This window comes from Alligator sinensis, unplaced genomic scaffold, assembly GCF_000455745.1.
Source record: "Alligator sinensis unplaced genomic scaffold, ASM45574v1 scaffold685_1, whole genome shotgun sequence".
Lineage (NCBI taxonomy): Eukaryota > Metazoa > Chordata > Crocodylia > Alligatoridae > Alligator > Alligator sinensis.
In genome coordinates, this window is record NW_005842336.1 from 1,362,655 (window position 1) to 1,375,346 (window position 12,692).

The window sequence follows — 12,692 nt, forward strand, 5'->3', positions numbered from 1 at the left end:
GAATTTAGCGCTGGGCTTTTGAGAGAAATGAGAGACTTGTCTCCCATTTAAACCCACTTGCCTCCCTTGTGCCCCTATAGCCCCCCTGCATCCTGACCCATGACTTCTTTTACCTATTGCTGTGCAAAACTGCCCATAATAAAACACCCCCTGTTCCTCAACAGCAAATGATTCTGGCCAGAGCTCTGGCTTGACTATTTCTTTCTTGGGTACAATAAAATTAACTACAACATGCTTTATGCAGTTTGAACCCCCAAAATAGTGTCCTTCCTTGTGCTTTCCTCTGACAAATGCTAGCTCCTCTGTATAGCTTTGAAGGGTTGAGGCATCATAGAAAATGAGGCTTGGAAGGGATCTCAGGAAGTCACATCTAGTCCAACCCCCTGCTCCAAGCAGGACCATCCCCAACTAGATCATCTCAGCCAAGGCTTTGTCTAGCCAGGCCTTAAACCCGCCCCCTCCCCCCAATGGAGATTCCACCACCTCTCTAGGTAACCCATTCCAGTGCTTCACCACCCTCCTAGTGAGAGTTTTTCCTAATATCCAACCTAAACCTCCCTTGCTGCAACTTGAGACCAGTGCTCCTTGCTCTGTCATCTGCTACCACTAGCTCCATCCTCTTTGTAGTTAAAGGTTGCTATCAAATCCCCTCTCAGTCTTCTCTCTTGCAGACTAAGACCAGTTCCCTCAGAAGTCATGTTCCCCAGCCCCCTAACCATTTTTGTTGCCCTCCATTGGACTTTGTCCACATCCTTTCTGTAGAGGGGGCCCAAAACAGGACACAATCAACTAAGAATTTTACAGACTTCTAGTAGCAGAGTTCTGCCAAGCATGTATACCTCAAATGTGTTTATCGAACCATCCCATCCCTAGAAATTCATGTGAATGACTGCAACCAGGCTGGTTCACCAGTGCCATGGAGGGTTTATTCAAGGCAAAGCATCTGAATGAGTTTGATAATATCTGCTTCCCTGATTTTTCAGAAATGCTTAGCACTATGCATCTGCTAGGGCCGCTGGGTGCTCAGCACCTCTGAATCTCCAGTTGCAGAAACTGAAGGTTTGATCCTGCTGCAGTTATACTTGTGAGAAACTTTACTGAGTTTATCATGAGATTATCAGTATGGTCCTGATTTTCAGAAAAAAACATAAATGTAATAGGAGATATGGAGGTTCCATATCTCTGCAAATCAGACTCTACATCCATTTACTCCTGCAGAAACCTAAGACTTGATCCTGCCAGCACTTGTACGTGTAAGTAACTTTACCCAATTCATTAGTCTTATTGAACTCAGATTTAACTCAGGAGTAAAATTACACATATGCATAAATATTTGGAGATTTGGGGCAACAGAAAGGTTTTCCAATACACAACTTCATTTTAGGTGGTTATTTTTTGTATAAATTATACTGCATGATGCTTTTCACTAGAAGATCATAGTAAATGTGTGATATAAATAATAACAATTGAAAGGTGAAAATATTGATTGGTGAGAAGGGCAGTATTGAGAGTATTAATTGGAAATAATAAAAATCGACTAATTTGGAAGGAAACAATAAGACATCTTACAGACTGTTAATGGAATTTAAAAAACATTGTCACATGTTTTATCAGTTTGATAAACAGTTTAGAAATCAGCATTTATAAACATTTTCATGAGAAGATTAATTAGGAGTTTACAAAATAATGGCATAGTCCACTAGAATTTTTGAATTGTGTCCCATCGGCTTTGAATAACATTGGCACCACATTTTTCCTCTGTGTTATGAAGTCTTCTGTGATAAAAGATGGACTTTATGGTTTCCCAGGTGACTGTATTTGTCTTTGGAATCAATGGGATGAATTCTTAAATGGTGTAAACTTGCATAACTCCACTGAAGGCAATGGATAGGCCTTCATCTATACCAGCTGTGGTTCAATGTATGAAGGTAAGGAAGAAAAAAATTCTCATTATGCTATTAGAATAATAGCAGATATGAATTAAAAGGGTAGAAGTCCACTGGCTTCCACAGATTTGCATCCATTTACCTATGTGCTGAATCTGGTCTGTTACTTTTATACATCAATTGTACACCAAGGTTTTAATAACCCACAACTTAACTAAGAATAATTTTCACATGACACTTTTGTGAAACTTATAATATAAAACAACACTGAAGTAATTTATTGGGTACTGAAATTATGAAAACATGTATATTATCTTTATAATAGTGAAGATATCTTTAACATTTTTCTGTCTTCAGCTTGGGGGCTAAGAGTTGTTATGGGCAGACAATTTCCACCGTGGTTCCAAAATTGTCTTTTTTGGGGCTGGCGGTGCTTTGCTAAGTCCCAGTAGCCAAAAATCTGACCAAAACAGGTTAAAAGACAGTTGTCTTTCCTTCCAATATGTTAACAGATCCTATCTTATTCTCAGCTGACATCATTAGAAAGGCAACATGGACAAGTTCACCTTGTATTTTCCTGAAGTCTTAATTATCAAGGGGATAAAAAAGGAATTCAGTTATCTTGCATTAAATGGCAAGAGTAGTTCTGCAGGCAAAGATAAGGGTAATCAAATCTCTCTGCATCTCTCTGTCTATAGAATATTCCATAGGCATCTTTCACTGCTGTATCTTATTGTCTATGGGCCATGCTGCCTCATGGTTCAAGATTTAAGATGATTTCCTGGAGACACTAGGAAGACTTTCCAATTTGCTTTATACAGCATCTCAAATACAAGCCTGTAAAGGCAGCATGCACCAATCAACAAGTCTAGGTCTCAGGAGATCTTCTATGCCAGGTTTGGCTACTTACCTGCTCCAGGGCCTTCGGGAAGTTACCCCATATCTTTGTGTGTCTATTTGTCTGCCTAAATTATTACCTTTTGGGCAAGGAAGGACTTGTGCTACATGTAAGAGTATCACCTAGCATGATAAAGATCCAATCTCTCTTGGGGCCTCTAGAATTGATTCATTAAAATTATTAAAGCCATCCCAACACAAAGAGTCCTGATGATCTGCTGGAATAAAGACTGCAGGATGAAGCTGAACGAGTGAAAAGAATCACTGTAGTTTTATGCCCTGAGTATTGTGCAGAGGATAGAAACAAGCAACAATGAGGAAAAGTAAGTGAGATCTTCTTGAAGTGAGAAAGTTTAATTATTAAATAGTTGAGATTTTACAGTCTCCACAGAGCATGGGGAGAGCCTCAGAAGTAAGATGCTTGATAAAATGCAAGGCGTTGTTGTTGTTAACCATTTTAATCACACCAGGGCTCATGATTTACCTTCAGGAGTGAAGCTTACATTTATCCAGCAAGTGTTTTGAAAAGCAACCACTTATGTAAAACTCCTCTAACCAAATTAGAGCAATTTTGAAGTTGTTTTGGGAATGAAGGCTACTAGTATGAGAAAAATGTATGTGGTTGTATTTTGCAGAAAAACTGCCTGTATGTTTATTATTTGCATTGCAATAACTTGTAGCGATTCTAATAAAGGTAATGGGCCCATCAGGGACTCTCTCCTACTGGGTGCTTTACAAATAGTAACAAATAGTCCCTGCCTGGAAGAACCTGCATGCAAAGGGTGGGAGGGAAAACAGAAAGGTGAGGTGACTTGGCCAAGGTCATAAAACAGGTCAGTGTCAGGAGTAGAGCTAGATCTTGTGATTCTCACTTAAGAGCCTTGCTCATTGGACTATGCCGATTCTTTTGGGCTAGATCACTTGAATTTTCTGTGCTTCAGTTTCTGCATTTCTGAAGGCAATGATAATACTTCTCCCTATTTCAAAAGGACTGGAAAGCATTATAAGGGATACGGATCAACATTTGCACTTCATCCAAGGGTACCAAAGCACTTTATGAACTGGGGCACTATTAAAAAGAGAGTGCTGCTGCTAATTAAGTTTCTAATTCAAATGAAGATGAATGGTGTTTCTTCTTTGCTTTTGTGGCTGCCAGAAGAAGCTACAATTGGGCAAAGACCCAGGGCTTGTCTCCATAGAAAAGTGAAGTCACTGCACATTAGTTACTTTGCACTAAATGCACTCTTATAATTGCACTCTTTGGGCAAACTTGCTCACTTCTCTTTGCTTCACTTGAGTACTTTGGATCTAGTGCACATTAAGACTGATGCAGGGAGTTAGTGCACTGTAAATTCACCTCTAGTTCACTGCATATTAACGCAGGATACTCTTTCCATCTTTAATCGCCTGAAGGTATTCTGAGTGCATATCAGGCAGATTGAGGCTTCAGATAATTAATTATCTACAAATGCTGTTCTAGATGCACTGACTATTAACAGAAAAGCCTGTTGGCAGAGCCTGCTTCAGAATGTACATTCAGTGGTCTCATTGAGCCCCCTTTTAGAATAATTTGGGTAACTGTCAATATTCCAGAATAAGAATGATCTGTAGTTCTTCCATAGAGCTTTTGATCACTTGATCTCAAAGCACTTTACAAAGGAGGGTCAGTATTTTTACCCCTATCATTCAGGTGGGGAAACTGGGCCACAGGGAGTGGTAGTGATTTACTCCATATGACACAGATGGTCTGTCTCGTGAAAATTCTTGGGCTGGCATGTTGATGAGAGAAAACAAGGGAGAAAGAAATCCAGGACTGAGGAGGAGGGAAAACTTGCACAAACAAAATGGGGAAAAAATATACACCTTTGCTGCTTTGCATCTGCAGGTCTCATTGACTGAATGGGGATTTGCAGATGCTACTGCAAGTGAGGACATGGTATGTGACTTAATCACAGAGCCCGCTGGCTCCTGGTTATCCTTTCTGACTGGATGGCTTCCTGAGGGCCTTTCAGCCCTACATTTCTAGGGCTGTTACGATTCTGTAGCTGGGGGAGAAGGTCTTTTGTGCCACATGCACTAGATCAGGACATGAAAGATCTCTTCATTTCCTGGCTTTGATACAGGCTTTCTGGGTGACTGAAAACAGTTGACTTACGTGGCTCAGGTTCCCATGTGTATAACGGGGAACAATACTCCGTTTGTCTCTCCTGCATAGTTAGATTTTAAGCCCTTTAGGGCACACAATTTTGTCTTTAGGTGCATCCACACAGTAAGATGCTGGTTTGCTTGTAGCAGAGGTAGGCATATGTACATGACCCTTCATCTACCTAGCATAGGTAATAGTGAAGCAGTGAAAACCTGACTAGGAACCCAAGTATACACCCTTGGAGCATGCAGGGCATGGACTCAGGTGTTTTTTCCTAGATTAAAGTCAGCTTGAGGGTGCCCACCAACTGACAGTCACACTTTCATTTTGCTGTGTAGAACTCCCTTCTCCTGGTGTCTCCTTTGTGGGGCTCCTTTGCACTGCTCTAAGCAAAACCAAACAAAAATCGAAAGTGAACCCAAACAAGAAAAACATTTTTGTTTTAAAATGGAATCCATGTTTGCAGGAAAGAGGTTCCAAAAAGAGTTTTAGAAGCCTTCCAAATGCAAAATCTTCAAAGCTCCCATGATCACGCTACTTGTTCCTGTCAAAAGAAATACTGCTAATAATAATGACTCATGGGATATAGTTCAGAGCAAAAATCAATAATAGAATTTGGGATACTAGGAAAAGTTGTTGTGTAAAGCAAAGAGACTGTTCCAAACAGCTGGAAATGCTGTTCTAAGCTTAATTAATTGTAATGCCACTAATTTTCTCTAGTCTCATTTCAATAATCACTGCTTGCAACATAATTACCCAGAGAAATGACTTGCATATTCTCTCAATAGGTCATAATCATTTGTCTGACTACTGAGAAACTGAACGTGACATTGTTTTAGCTTCCTAGATCCCTCTCAAAGCTATCAATCCAGATACCCAGAGGTGGCCATGCATTCCAAGAGACTATCAAATAGTTTTCTATTAACTGCTTGTCAGGAATGGACCATTCAATCATCATTTCTTCTGACACAGGGCTGAGCCAAGGTCTTTGGTATGGTGCTAACAAATCCTATTTGGGTTGAGGAGATTGGGCTCAAAGGGGTAACTTATACCCTGCATCACATCCTCAGCTGCTTCATTGTGGAACAGTAACAGACAACACCAGCTGAAGATCTGGACTATGATCTACTTGTCAGCATATGGGACAGAGACTTTGTTTCCTGTGTCATTATGAAACCTTGCAAAATGGGGAATCAGCCTCAACTGGGTGCCATCATTGTACAAATAATATGGTCATACATTTAACTTATCAGTCACAAAGCAGTCCTCCAAGTCTGCCCTGAGTCTCTTACAGACAGGGCTGCATCTGACTCCTTATATCATCTGTCATCTGTGCTGTATATTAAATGTGATAGCATCTCCTGCAGGGTTTTTAGAAAATTAAGGAATGATTTTGGTAGGAAGCTCTACATTCTGTTAAAATAATGTACTATTTCTGTTTTGTATAAACTCTTTTCCCATTTGAATCCCTAAAAGGCAGCTCCATTTGGGAGGAAAGTTGTACAAGGAACTTGTGTATCTAAGCTCAAACTCCTTTGTTTTAAAATTCAAATACAAAAGAGATTCCTATTCTTTAGAGACAAGATAGATTTCATGGCAAAAATAGTGCATGATTCTTCAGCTCCTTGTTGTGCATTGGTTTTTTCCCCCCAGTTATGGAAATGAGAGCGTCAGGAATCTTCATCCTTGGAAGTTTCTAAGTGCGGGTTAGTTGCACATTTGTCTGGGATGGTTTGGACATGGATGATCTTGGCTTGTGCAAAGTGTTGGACCAAATGTGACTTCCTCAGGTACCTTCCAGCCTTAGTTTTCTGTGATTCTATGGAGTCTGATTTTTCTCAAATATAGGAGTGTTGGTATAATGACTTCTTGCTCTACAGGGAGATATGAACTAGACAGAGCTTGCACATAGGGGATTTAGAGCCGGATCTTCAAAAGATTTAGGTCCCCAACTCTTGTTTATGTGCCTCAAACCCCATTTATTTCAATAAGAATAAGACAACTGAAAACCTTTATGGGAATGGTATTTAGTCTTTTCACTCAAACTATATTAGCTCATGCTTTAGTTCTTCAAGAGCTGCCACATGATGCCCAGGATAACAACTTAATAATGCTAGACTGTGAGCTGTTTACAGAGATCTGATCCTCAGTTGGGGCTACTACCTGAGTACAAGCTATAAGAGGTAGTGCTACTAATCATACCTGTTATAACAAGTAGGGTTTGTTATGTGTGATGAGACCTGCCAGGAGCAGTGGGGTGTCTGAAATGCTCAGGCCAGGTTCCTTTGTCCAAAAATTCTGAGTACAGAAACCATTCCCTGTGCGCATTATGCATTGCACTCTGTGCCTGCTCAAAAAACATGTTTGTGAAACCTTTCAAATGGGAACAAAGCTTAGGCCAAGATTTTTAGAGGGGTGGAAGGTAGTCAGGCTCCCAGCTCCTACTTGGAGCCCTTAGGACATGTGCTTCCTGACTCTGGTCCTGTAGCTCTTGCTCCATAGATTCAGACTTTACCTCTCAGGAGGTCATGGGTTTAAACCTGGTTGACAGCAGCCCTCACCTGAGGTCATTTAATTGATCTCTGGTTTTCTCAGAGATTTCTCAGGATATTGAGGGAAAATACCCCCCGAAAATTGATTGAGATGGAAGCTCTGATTTGCAGGTCAAATATATGCTTTCGTTGCCTTGTTTTGTTCAAATGGAAAATAAATTCTCCCCCTCCAAGTCTCAGATCCTGTTTATCCTAAAATATTTGACCACAGATACTGTCTGTCTAAAAGGTCCTAAGACTAGGCCTGTGCAAATAGGCAGCTATTCGATCCGGTTTTGGATCCAGCTGCTTCAGATGCCAGGGATCCGACCCAGAGCTCCAGATCAGTTTCCCGCTTTGATCTGGCTGTAGGGTATAATGGGGAATCAATGAGATATCTATAACTTTGTTTTGTTTTGTCTGATTTCAATGACACTTGCAGGGGTGGTAGCCTCTGCTGAGAGCATGAAGCCTGCCAAGATTCAAGAAGATAGGTGCAGGGGTTTGGGGGGAACCGCACCCCAAATTCTTGAGAGCAAAACTCATGTCATGTGTATGTGTTACACCACAGGGGGGGTGAAAACTGCAGGGGTGGTGGCCCCCAGTGAGGCCACAAAGCCTGCCAAGTTTCAGGGTGATAGGTGCAGGGGTTTGGGGGGACCTGCACCTCAAGCTGCTGACAGGCAGAACTTGTGACACAGATGACCCCGTGTGTGTTAAGGCGCAGCGGGCTGAAAACTGCAGGGGTGGTGACCCCTGCTGAGGCCACAAAGCCTGCCAGCTATCAAGGAGATAGGTGCAGGGCTTCTGGGGTCTGGGGCCCTGCACCTCTAGCTGCTGACAGGCAAAATTTGTGTCATGGGTGCTTGTGCAACTGTGTCTGTCTTGGGGCATGGGGGGGCACAGGTACTACTGCAGGCCTGGCTGCTAAGCTACTGTGTTACCAGTTACCAATCAATCATGATTCACTCAGGGACCAGCTCAATACACAGTACCTAGCTACTAGTAGCTACTAGTTTAACGATTTAATTAGCAACGATTAACACCTACAAAACCACAGACTAAGGAGAGGAAAGAATCAACACAAACAATCAACTCTCCCAAGACAAAGACAGTCAGTTGCACAAGCAGCCATGTCACGAGTTTTGCCTGTCAGCAGCTAGAGGTGCAGGGCCCCAGAACCCAGAAGCCCTGCACCTTTATTTAACCTTGACAGCTGGCAGGCTTTGTGGCCTCAGCAGGGGCCAACACCCCTGCAGTTTTCAGCCCAGTGCGCCTTAACACACACACGGTCATCTATGTCATGAGTTTTGCATGTCAGCAGTCTGAGGTGCAGTTCCCGCCAAACCCCTGCACCTATCACCCTGAAACTTGACAGGCTTTGTGGCCTCAGCAGGGGCCAACACCCCTGCAGTTTTCAGCCCAGTGCGCCTTAACACACACACGGTCATCTATGTCATGAGTTTTGCATGTCAGCAGTCTGAGGTGCAGTTCCCGCCAAACCCCTGCACCTATCACCCTGAAACTTGACAGGCTTTGTGGCCTCAGCAGGGGCTGCCACCCCTGCAGTTTTGACCCCACTGTGGCTTAACACAGACATGTGACATGAGTTTTGCTTTCAAGAATTTGAGGTGCAGTGCCCCCCAAACCCCTGCACCTGTCTTCTTGAAACTTGGCAACCTTCATGCACTCAGCAGAGGCTATCACCCCTGCAAGTTTCATCCAAATCAGAAAAACCCCCCCAAGAAATGTATAGATATTTAATTGATTCCCCATTATACCCTGTGGCCAGATCTCCAAAGTGGCTCTGAAGCTTTTCTGAAGTGGTTCAGAAGCTCTGAACCACTTCAGAAAGCCTAAAGAAGCCAGTGCTTCGATCTGGACATGCCTCTTCGGCATCCAAAGCATCCAAATCTTCTCTAGATCTGAAGCACGGTCTGAAGCCTCTCACAGCCCTACCCAAGACTGCATGTAAGCATCATACGAGAGGCAAGGATTTCTTAGGGTGATATCATTTATTGGATCAACTGTATGGTTGGGACAGAGTTAGACAAGCTTTCAAATGCAAGACTGCCTTCATCATAGCATCTTTGACCTCCATTTATGCCCATTATGTGGTGATACTTTGTAGCTGTCTTGAGAAAATCAAAAAACCCCACCAGCAACAAAAGTGTCTCTCTCAAGTTAAATGAGTCATTAAAGACAGACATTGCTGTCATCATCTTGTGAAAGGGACATTTACTGACTTGCATCTAACTCTGCTAGCAGTTAAAAGCATTCAGATAAGAGTGCTGTACCTATATGGAACTCCAGTCACATCATCAAGGCTCTGTGCAGTAATCTACATGTCTAGATTATGTTATTGGGTCTAGGCTCTATCTGTAGATAAATTAAAAGTCTATTGGCCCAATCCTGCTTCCACTGAAGGCAGTGGCAAGATTTTCATGATCTTCAGTGAGCATAGGGCCCGCCAATGGGAAGGGAGGATTCTTGGTACTCATTTTTCACCTAACATCTCTGGAGAAAAATGTAAAGCTTGTTGAGTGAAACCATTCTGTTTCTAGCATACTAATGCAGATGACATTATGCTAGAATTTCCAGTACTACCAGGCATTGTTTAAAGCCACCCCTTCTTTTCACTGCATTTTAAAATAGCCATTTCATTTCACATCAGGCTTTAGGATGCCATAACAAAATGCCCTTGTGAAAAAATTTAACTGGTGAAATGTACTGGGTAGCATACAAATTCAGTCGGATTCTATGGCAATTACTCTGTAGACTTCAATGGAAAGAGATTCTTTCTACTTTTTTGTAACCCTCCTTCATATGAAGCTACAGTGGGGATGTAATTCTCTGCTAAGTTGAAGAGGATGGTCCAAAAACCTAGTGAGCCAGATCCTCAACTGATGGGCCTTCACTGGGGACAATGGTAGCCTACTGATTTACATCAGCAAAGCACCTGGCCAGGCAGAGTTTTTACTCTATTCTACACAGGGCATTTCCTTAAAATGCTGGGCCTGTCTGCTGGATACTGTTCCTTTAGCATGAAATGCATGCCAATGCAGAGAAACTGCACAGGCCTGTATGCCTTACGTAGGGCACAACTCTCAGAAGAGCCCCCAGGAGACTTTCAGGCATTGGCCTGGAGGAGCCTTCATGTGAGTGTACAGCCACTCTCTGGTCTTGAGGAAGAATCCTTCCTCTCCAAGGCCACGTAGGTATGTGTGGGGAGGATGTACTGCTTGGACTGTGCCTTCTCAGTTGTAAGGGGTGGGGACCTTCCTTCCCAATGCGCAGTCTAAGGGGTTGCTGCAAGGTAGGAGACACCCCACTTCACCTCTCCACTGCAACTGTTGCAGTTGTTCTTACCTGTTGAGGTCTCACACTGGTCCTTCTCAGTCCTCAGAAGCCAGTAAGTCAATCTGTGGAAAGAGCTTCAGCAGGGGCAGTTGTCCAACATCACAGGGAGAAGTGCCTTGTTTTCAACCTGGGTGCACAAGCCAAGGATTTTCTTCTTGATGTGGGGTTTCCTCAGTGTCCAGGGTCTCTGCATTGGTGCCACTGTACCCTAAGGAGTCACTGCACCCTCTGCTGAGTCACTGCAACCAGAGGAGTGGAGGGACATGCTGGCAGGAACAGGGCGGGAATCTTAGCTTCCCTTCATTCTTCACTAAGCAGGTTCCATGAGGGGAGAGACATCAGTGACCTTGATTGTCCTTCTCTTTTGCAGGCAGGAGTGTTACTGAGGACCTGGGCTGACTACCCATTTTTTGTCTTGCTGAACACTTGGCAAGAGACCTCTGGTAATGTGTTGGTTCAATACAGTACCTTCTAATTTTAACCTCAGCTTGCTGCATACAGGATTTCACCTGTAGAACACAAAAGCAATCAATATAGCATGCACCTCTGTTCCCCAACACTGGATGTGTTCCTTTCATCCCACAGTACACTGGCATGGAGAGTTTTTCACTATATCACATCTGGGCTGTGTCACAAGTCACCAGAATTTAACAAATGTCTGAAATGCATTCGTTCTAACCCAGTGACTCACTGCTGCATTGGGATTTAATTATCTTAATCTAATTCTTGTGGATTTAGGCAAAACTAAGGTCTAGCAAACAAACAAACAAAAAAACTATAAAAAGCTTTCAGGAAATATAGGTCCTCTTCTAGTACCTTGACAGGTAATGTGATCCATCAGGAGTAAGTTTTAAGATACTTACTGTGAAGAAAGGCTTGGAGTACCACAAATGCATGATCATGCTGTAAATTGGGTTTATTTTGCATAGAAACACAGTCCAGCTCCCTGTTATCATAGGCAGTCATGGCAAAACAATTATGCTCCATCTTAAAATCACTTTGCTGTTTGTCCCTGGCAGGCTGTTCCAGGACCTTGCTCCTCTGGTTGTTAGAAACCTCCTTCTGTTTCCAGCCTAAATTTATTTATGACCAGTTTATACCCATTTCTTCTTTTGTCCTTGAATTCCAACAGCGCGTCTCCCTTCCTAGTGCTCACCCCCTGTTCCTTCACTGTGTTTACACAGAGCAATCCTGTCCCTCCTCAGTCTTTGTCTTGCCATAAATAAGACAAATTACTATTATGTTTAAGAATTAAAAAATCATTTCCGTTCTGAAGACTTTGAACTTGTCTGAAGGAAAAAAATTAGGCCAGATTCTCAGCTGGTGTAATAGATTCACACGGTCAAGTGTCTGGGCCTTTATGCTTACACATGAGGATCACAAATGGGCTTGTGAAATTTGGTTCTGGAGGTAATGGCAATCTGGTGTCTAAACTTTGGTGCCACATAGATGCTATGTTGTGGATCAGCCTGATGCCTGGATATCTAATCTCTTTAATTCTTTCCGTTCTGTACTGTTTAGGTTCTTTTAATATGATAATGGGAAAGGCCATCTGAGCATAGCTATGGTATCTGAAGAACTTTAGTTCTCTCTCTTTCTTTTCTTTAGGCACAATTGGATTCAAGTCATGGAACATGGATCCAGGGACTGGCTCGAAGTTCAAGAAAGTTCAGAGCTGGTGCTCTGGTTTAGGCCAATAAGCAATAAGCAATGTGCAATAAAGATAAACATTATAAAAGTATTTTAAGTCACCCTTTCCCTTGGAGCAGAGCAAAAAGCTGTCCCTGGGCAGATGATGCTTGCAACTCCCTTGAGAGGCAGGTGACTAGTATTATTCCTATGTGCCAGATGCCTCAGTGTGAAGAGGGAAAG

The 12,692-nt window shown here is 42.6% G+C and overlaps 1 protein-coding gene across 1 annotated transcript in view; it reads left to right on the plus strand.

The window, feature by feature from the left end:
- The window catches only part of DPYSL2 (dihydropyrimidinase like 2), a 69,190-nt gene that overhangs the window by 923 nt on the left and 55,575 nt on the right, over positions 1 to 12,692 (plus strand). The gene's annotated exons all lie outside the window — the stretch shown is intronic.